General features: G+C 35.8%; 1 long non-coding RNA gene across 1 annotated transcript; it reads right to left on the reverse strand.

Moving 5' to 3' along the window:
• On the reverse strand, window positions 4,026-8,609 carry LOC110270136. Its single transcript, XR_002359309.1, has 4 exons — window positions 8,483-8,609; window positions 8,187-8,384; window positions 7,562-7,635; window positions 4,026-4,037 (listed from the first exon to the last, which is right to left on the reverse strand). It is a non-coding gene; the product is annotated as an uncharacterized LOC110270136 (long non-coding RNA).

The following is an 8,915-nucleotide window of genomic DNA, read 5'->3' on the forward strand; positions in this document are numbered from 1 at the left end:
TTGAACCGGTTGAACCGGTTCAAGTCTGTCTGGTACTGCGCGAGAAAAATTTAAAACAGTCAAAAACCTTAGAAAAATATTAGAAGTCAAAAACCGGACGTTAATTTTAAAGGTTTGGCCCAAAGTTAGGCCAAACGGGCTAAAAATGCTAACGGGTTGGACCGGGCGAGCCCAACATTATATAAGTCCCTTTAAGTGGTCAATTCAGCCACTTTAACACCACACAACCAGCAGCAACGTGAAAAGAGAGAAGAGAGGTAGGGTTCCAAAAATTCACTATTCATCATCTTCTTCTTGGAGCCATATCTCACTCTCCGGAGCTCCGATTCGCGTGCCGTTAGTTGCCACGCGAAGATCTTGTCGAGCTCTTCAATTTCATTCGAACAAAGTGGTAAGAAACTTCCAATTTCTTGCCCAGTTCTTCCTTCTATAACAGATTCGGTTTTTGGCTATGATGAATGAGTAGTTTTTGTGATTTTGGATGTTTAGGTTCACTCTAATCCTTGCTTAGCATTGGATTTTGGCTATCAAAACTGTTGGAAAAGGTAAGAAGCATTAAACCCTTGTGATATTATGTTTAAATGGAACCCTAGGTTGATTTGTGATGGTTTATGCATATATAGTTTGATTATTATGAGTTTGGAGCTTGTTGGTGCTTGTTGGAGTTACATTGGTGGCTTGCTTGTGGTGGAGAACTCAACTTGTGCCATTTTAGGGTTTTAGTGCATATAGAGAATCGGCCAATGTATGGTTTCGATTTTCTCTATGTAGTATATAATATTCATGGACACTTAGGCTAGTGATCTATAGGATAGGGTTGGAAATTTATATGTTGTTGATAATTGTTTGGGTTGATGATGTATAATGAATTGATGTTGTTGTTGTGATTGAATGATAAAGTTGAGATATGAGGGATTTGGATGAATGAATATTGTTGATTATTAATATGAATTATGGTTAAGTTGATGATGAAAATTGATAGTGATATAATGTTGATTGGTGAATATGTGATATTGAGGTTGAGAATAAAATGTGAAGGAAAATGTGGAAAGAATGGTGCAAAATGTCATAAAGTGTATGTTTGATGAGAAATGGAGTTTTGGAATGGTTCTATTTGGTATTGGTTGGTTTGAATTGTGAAAATAAGTAATTTGGTAAATTGTGAACTTTTGGTAAAGGTTAGTTTTTGGTGAACTTTGTTCAATCATAGCTTTTTCCTCAATTTTCAAAATTGATTGGAATTTATTTAAAATTAAAGCTTATTGAAAAACCTTTAATTTGATATAAAATTTGTAAAATTTGGGTTTTTTTAGAGGAAGTTATGATCATTCAAAGTTGGTGTTAAAAATCTGAAATTCTGCAAAGTTACAGAATTTTGTGATTTCTGGTATGTGCGCACGCATAGCCTTGTACGCACGCACAGCCTTGTACGCACGCACAGCCTTATACGCACGCACACCTCTGCAAAAATTTTAACCTGTGCGCACGCACAGACCTATGCATACGCACACGCAGAGGAAGGCAATCTGCTTGCAGTACTAGCACAGCTTGTGTGCGCACACACCAATGAGAAATTACAGCATGTGCGTATGCACAGCCCTGTGCGCACGCACACATTGGGAAGGCCAGTCTGCTGGAGGCGCTGGCACATGTTGTGCGAGCAAACAGACATTGAAAATTTTGACATCTGTGCGTACGCACACTTTTGAAAACTCTTCTGGGCGTGCGCGCGTGCACCCCTGTGCGGACGCACATGCGCTGTTTCTCAAATTTAACTTTGTTTTCAACTATTTTACCTTTCCAACAGGATTGTAAGCTTCTTTGACACTATTTTGAGACTTTTAGGCTTAATTTTGCGTATAAGAACATGGGAAATAATCTAAGGGTTTTAGATGATATTATTTGGAAAATTTAGAAAACGGAGGCCTAGGTTTCTGGCGTACTGAGGATGGTTCGATGGTATGTGATGAATGGTTGATATATGAGATGAGAATTAAGGAACTGTTGGGTTCAGAATAAAAATGTGAATTGACAGGGGTTGAGATGAGTCGAGGACTCGAATGTGTGATGAAGAATCACTGATGTATTGAAACTTATTTCTAAAAAACCACTGCACTATTATTTTGTATTGAGAATGTGAGACGTTATGCGACCGACAGGGACGACGGTTGGATCCCGCCTGTCGAGGTAGCGGCAGCAGCATAAAGGCGGTGGTTTGTCCTGCTTGCGTTGAGATGTGAGGTCCGTGGCAATAGGATCTCGCTCGCATCCTTTCGGAATCACTATAGTGTGCCGGCACTATATCCGGGACGGTGATCCGAGCACGATATCTCGGAGGTTCCCATTATGATTTCCGAAAGGCAATATCTCCATGGAGATGTATCGGGTTGGCAGTTGGACCGACAATGTGATATCACAGCCAGTAGGACGTGCATTCATCATGTGCATTCTCTATCTGCTTGTTTGCTTTGTCGACTTGCAATTGTATGCCTAATTGAATATCTATTTGCTTACTTGAACTACTTGTATTATATACTCCTACTTGTGTTTTACTTGCATTGTATATTATCTGTGCTTTTTACTGGGATTGAGGAGGTTCGGAAGGCGGTGGCGATGGGATCGCATGGAGGATAGGTTGGTGAAGGCTGTGGGACAATGGTGTTTGGTTAGAGTAGAAATCCCCTAAGATAGATTACCCGGTTTATTTATGTTAAGTTTTATATAATCATGCTTTACTGTTTTAGTATGCCTTAAGTTTGAATCTTGTGATGGATATGGAGCTTAGGATTGCCTTTGGCGTCCCGGGGCCTTATATCCTACATCACTGGGCACTGTTACCATATTGAGAACCTCCGGTTCTCATACCATATTTCTATTGTATTTTTCAGATACAGGTCGCAACCCACCTCGGTGAGTTGTCTGGTTGGTGACAGAAGCGGAGGATCCGGATATCTTTTTGGCTTATTTTGTATATGTCTCTCACTTTTGTATTTTGTTTTGCCTAGAGGCTTGTATTTGAGAGAACAAAACTTGTATAAGCTGTTTTTACTGTCAAGTTTCTGTTTGTCTGTATATATGACTAGCCGGCTTAAACTCCGCAAGCCGTGGCTAGACTCTTATGATATTATACTATGATATTTTGTTGTATTATACATGTTTCTTGTGCCGTAAGCTAGTAGCTTCGTTAGTACGTTTTACACTTTTGAAATCCTGTTTTTGAGCTATATCCTTCATCAGGCTTCTAGACTATATTATTCTTTCTATATATATATATATATATATATATATGAGCTTAGAACTGTCGTAATCTCTAATTAACCTTTGCTTTATGACGCGAGGTAAAGCTTAGGCTAATTAGGGTGTTACACCCTTTCTGTCAAGTTTGATACCTACGTGGCTATGTAGCGTGACAAGGTGGACTCTTATAAGCTAATATTAAGAAATTGAAAAAGAAAATTAAAAATCCTAAATAGTATTGAGTGCCCTAATTTTCGAAGGAACTCTATCTTTTACCCTCCCCCTCCCCCCAATTGCAGTGGCTTGCAAAATCGATGGATGAAAAGTGAAATTCAGTCCAGGTCTGAGGGTAAATTGAGTTATATAACTTCAATCTTAATACATCACTTTAACAAGTTATACAAGTTTATCAAAACCAACATCCTCACACCAATGTACAAACCAATTATCAATGTCCTTAGGTTTCTAATTTCTTAATTCATCCTAACAATCAACTTCAACATCACTTTTGCATTGGAGTCATTTCTGTCCTTTCCTTCACTAATAATTGCATTGTTTTCTCATTGTTGTAACTGGTGTAATAAACCCCATAAAAAATTATCTTCTTTTTCCATTCATCTTTTAAGTTCATCAACCTAAATAAAATAGTCACATCTCATTTTTTATTTCTACTCCACACAAGATTGGAGGAGGAAAGAATGAATCAGCATCAACCAAGATTTCTAGTAATAGTGGAGGCACAACAGTTAGTATACTCATACCTTATAATGTGGATATCGTAAGAACCATCTATTGGAGTTCTCCACTGTTTGTAATTTTAACAACACAATATCCACACCATGGTAGCATTTGTCACAATTGAAAGGGTGTTTCTTTTTGTTTCTCTTTGTCAAACCTCCAACGGAAGACTCACCAGTATTACTAAAGTTATTCTCCCAGTATGATAGTCTCGATTTATTCTTAGATCTTGACTGAGCTTCACCTCTTATCCCTTGATTTTGCAAACCACTGTAATTGAGGATACGAGATAGAATTCCTTCCGAAATTAGGGCATTCAATACTCTTTAGGGTTTCTAATGTTCTTTTACAATTTCTTAAATTAGCTTATTTTCACTTAAATCTCAATAAAAAATTTACTTTGTCACGCTACATAGTCACGTAGGCACTAAACTTAATGGAACAGAATTCCCACTAATAATGTGTCACTTTTGTCCATCCACTACAAGAAAACAAGCTTTTTGCTACGCTTTTAAAGTGTGGCAAAAAGTAAAAAAAGCGTAGCGATAGCTTTTCGTCACACTTTTTGAGCTACTGACACGCTTTTGAAAGGGTCACAACTGCAAGGGTGCCGGTTGCTCTATCGCCACACTTTTGGTGACCTATCGCCACGCTTTATTTTTTGCCACACTTTTAAAGATCGCTACGCTTTAAAAGTGTGGCCATATGTGCCAAATATGGCTACGCTTTTAAAGCGTGCTAATAGCAAGATATAGCTACGCTTTAAAAGCATGGTCGAATATGAGAGATATGGCCATGCTTTTGAAGCGTACCAATAGAGAGAGATACGGCCACGCTTTTAAAGTGTGGCAATAGAGAGATATGACCACGCTTTAAAAGCGTGGCAATAGCCTTGTCAAATTTAAAAAAGAAAATCCTATTTCTAACTAACGAAGATTAGCATAGAAAACTTGGAGCTCAATTAACAATGACCAATGTAACTAACGAATTTCCCCAATAAAATTAGCACTTAAACTTGAATATAATATAGTAAAAGGGGAAGGAAATAAGTATACACATTAAGGCAATGATATCAAGAACTAATAATGCAACTGTACAATAGAAGTACAACAGCACCATGATTGCGCCAGAAATCAACATAAGGACCATTGGGGCATTGACTAAGAAATTAAAAGCACATTTATAAAGTACATATTAACATAAAATTTCAATGGCTGAGGCACAAACATTAGCACAAGCTCATTAGTAATCAATAATGAAGAACATTTACAGATAAGAATAGTGCAAGAAATCATGCTTCTTTAGTTCTACTTTACCATCATGCTACTACAGTTGGCCCAATCTTTCCTGCAGAAGAAAAGAAACTAATTTGAATGCTGATAAATAAGTTTGGTTTAATTGCATTATGCCCCTCCCCCCATCATTATAAGCCATGTGCAATTCAACCCCCTCTCCCCAAATCTTTAAAAAAAGTGCAACTCGTGTCGCGAACACATACTTAAGGTTTAGGGATGTTATAGTGCTAATATGGTAACACCCAATAAAGGACTAAATCTTGTTACCTGTAGCATCTGCATTAACTTCGGATGCTGCTCCAAAAGTTGGCAAAGTTTATCGCGGTCACACAATAAAGACTGCCAAGTCAAAAGAGTAAGATGGTAAGAATAAAAAGGTAAATCAAGTTTGTATATCAGCATCATCAATAGAAAGTAGTGTGTGACGTGTGCTCAAAAACAAGAACAATAGTAAGAAAGAACACCATGCATAGCAAATATCTGAATTGCTTCGGACGATTTGAAATACTCGTGTAATGACATTTCAGGATCTTACTGCTGCTGTGCTTGAGCATCGCATTGTTGTGTAAATTCGGCTGGCTGATAATGTTGCTACTGCTGCATGTGGAAACTCTTGGTGCTAGTTTTGATAATAAGTCTGCATTGACGAAACCTGAGACTACTACAACATCTGTATTGATGCATTTGAACATTTGAATGGAGATGAATAATTCGTCTGAACCTACAAAGAATCATAACAATGATATGATAAACATGATGGGAAGAAAGAAAAATTGAAAACACCAAAGCAGATGCCAGAAATAGACAAAAATAAGGGAGGCAAAGTTCCTCACTTGTTAGAATTATGCTTAATAGATATGAATCCACTAAATTTCAGCAACAAATTAAAGTTGAAAGAAACAACGAATGAATAATCCATAGCTTCTAACCTCATCAAATAATTGAGTGAGCCAAGAAGGAAACTCCACACTTTTTCTCCCTTGAGCAAGAAAACAGCAAAGCAAAACTATTGTAAAATAGTTTCCTTTCAAAATATCACCGCAATTTAATATATAATAGGCAATCAGATAGACATATGATTTTAAAGTTTAAAAAGATTCATATGATTTTAAACTAATCAAACTTTTTAAAAATAACACTAAAATTATCTTCCCTAATATAATGTCAAAAAATCAATGAAAATATTTGCCATACCTTGAGTTGTGAGGTGCCTTCCATAAATGTTTAAGTTGTGCAGGTTTCGCTGCTGAAGCTACAATCCTACAATTTGTTCCAATCTTTCCAATTTTATCCTCTTCAAGCTCTTCTTCTCCAAGGCCTTCACCTCCGCCATGGTGGAGTGTAGTCCCCGCTTCCATCCTGCGCCACCACCACATGTGTCTCCGTCTCATTTACTTTCCCTGCCAAAAGCCTCCCATCCGGCGCTGTCACTCACTCTTGAAACCCGAGTGATCAAAATAAAATAAAATAAGAACAGATAACACTAAACCAAAATTGAAATGAGAACACCAAACAACAAATTAAAATCAAATAATTAAAAAATCGCAACCACAAAAGTTAGAGAACAAATTCAAAATCAACAAAGATCAAGAATCAAGAACAGAACAGAAACTGGCAGTGAAAAATAGATGCAGACAAAATACAAGAACAAAAATTAAGAACAAAATCGAGCAATGGAAAATAGATGCAGTGAAAAATCAAGAACCAAAAATTAAGAACAGAATCAGCTCAAGTACAGAACAGGAAAAAATAGAAGCATTAAAAAATCATAACAAAAATCAAGAATCAAGAATAGCAACCAAGCGAATACTCTCATAAAATCATTATAGTATTGGAAACCTGCAGTCAGTAAGTGCATTTCTCTATCTAACAGTTAAAAATTACACTCAAAGAAGATAAGATTCACCTATTCCCAACAAAGAACACCTACAAAAAAAGTAATTAAATAGACTAAGTTAGCAAATCATCATCCAAAGAAACTCAGCTGCCATGACCAACATTAGCTTGGAAAGAACAATGACTTATCACAGTGAGAAAGAGCTCATCGTTCAACTAATCAAAGAAAAAGTCAGATTAAAAACTAATTGCAAATTATGTAAAAAGAAATGATATTTACATATTCATTATAAAAATAAATAACCACACACTACTTTAAAAGGAGGAGGAGGGATACATAATGCGTAAGTGAAAATTCAAAACCCATCATTGAGTCAACATTAATGCATTAAGTAACAAAACTTCCAAAAATCAAAAGGTAAACCAGTCAGTGAAATTATCATAGAACTTACAACTGATTTTGATGTATCATGACAAGCAAGGCTAGCATCAAGCAGCAAAAGCCAGGGCAAGCTCGTCACTTTTTTCTCTGAATCAAGCCCGACAGAGAAAAGGAAAAAAATAAGGTATAAGAACAGAAATCATAAATAAGTACATACCAAAGCTTCAAGCTGCAACTCAAATTATCATAAACAGCATGTTTAGTTAAGAAGGAAACCAAGTCTATCTGTATTTTAATCCTGCCATTGGTTCTCTATCAGTGTCAATGTCATTCAATTTCCAATTTTCTAATAATGAAGGGAAGAAATGGTTTCCTCAATCCTCATTTCATGTAACTGAAAAATTAAAGTTAGAAAAGATTTCTTACAGTATGTTCATGTTCAATAGGTGACTGAAGGAGCTTAGAATGATTCCACTTAATTTGTTAACACTGATGTCTCTGAAAAAGAAGTTATGTCCAAAGCAAGTATTATTTAAGAGAGAAAAAAATGGTTTCAAAAAGTCATCTTAAAATATTTTAAATCCCTATATTATAATCAAAAGACTGAATTGAGAAGCATGTTAATGCATGCACTTCATCAAATAAAAAAGAAGCAAAAATTATGAGTAGCTTAAATTTCTGAATAAAAAAATTCATACCACTCCCTTGCACCACCCTGGAACAATTAAGAACAATTCTTTGGTCAGCCAATTATAACTAAAATGTATTTCAAAAAGAAACAGCTAAAAATTTAAATTTCAGGGGAATAAGGTAAAGATTCACACAATCTCTAAAGAGTTGTCCAGTTTTGAATAAAATTTGGTATAGTTTCAAAAAATTGATTATTGCCTAGTCGACTGCAGTATAAGAAAGAAAAGAACACAGAAGCATTACATTATTGTTTTCCAACAACAGTTTAGAGAAGTAAATGGAATAAGTGAAACAAATTACTTACACGTGATTCAATTTAGTGAGATTTGCAAATGTAGCAAGTAGATTCCCAGAAAAATGGTTGGAAGTAAGATGCCTACAGAAAAGTTGAAGTTTAGAATAGATAAATTCAACACTTTAGGTTTCTATAAAAATGCAAGCAACTTGGAAATGAATTTTGCATTAATGATTATCCAAACTGTTGCAAAGTAACCAAATCAAAGGCAAATGAGTTAAAATTTTGAAAAATCTGTTAATAAACAAATAATTATGATGCTTGACTCTTACAAACGTAAACCCTAAATGCTAAACTAGCACTTCATGATCTGAAAACTCAAAACCGTTTCTAAACAATTTAGATAACAAACTCAACCACAATAATTGCAAAATGGCAACTGAATATAAAGTGCTTACAGTCTTTCTTGGCGACAATCAGGGCTGTTTGGTGACAGCAACAA

The sequence above is a fragment of the Arachis ipaensis genome, chromosome B03 (genome assembly GCF_000816755.2).
Source record: "Arachis ipaensis cultivar K30076 chromosome B03, Araip1.1, whole genome shotgun sequence".
NCBI classification, from domain to species: Eukaryota; Viridiplantae; Streptophyta; class Magnoliopsida; order Fabales; family Fabaceae; genus Arachis; species Arachis ipaensis.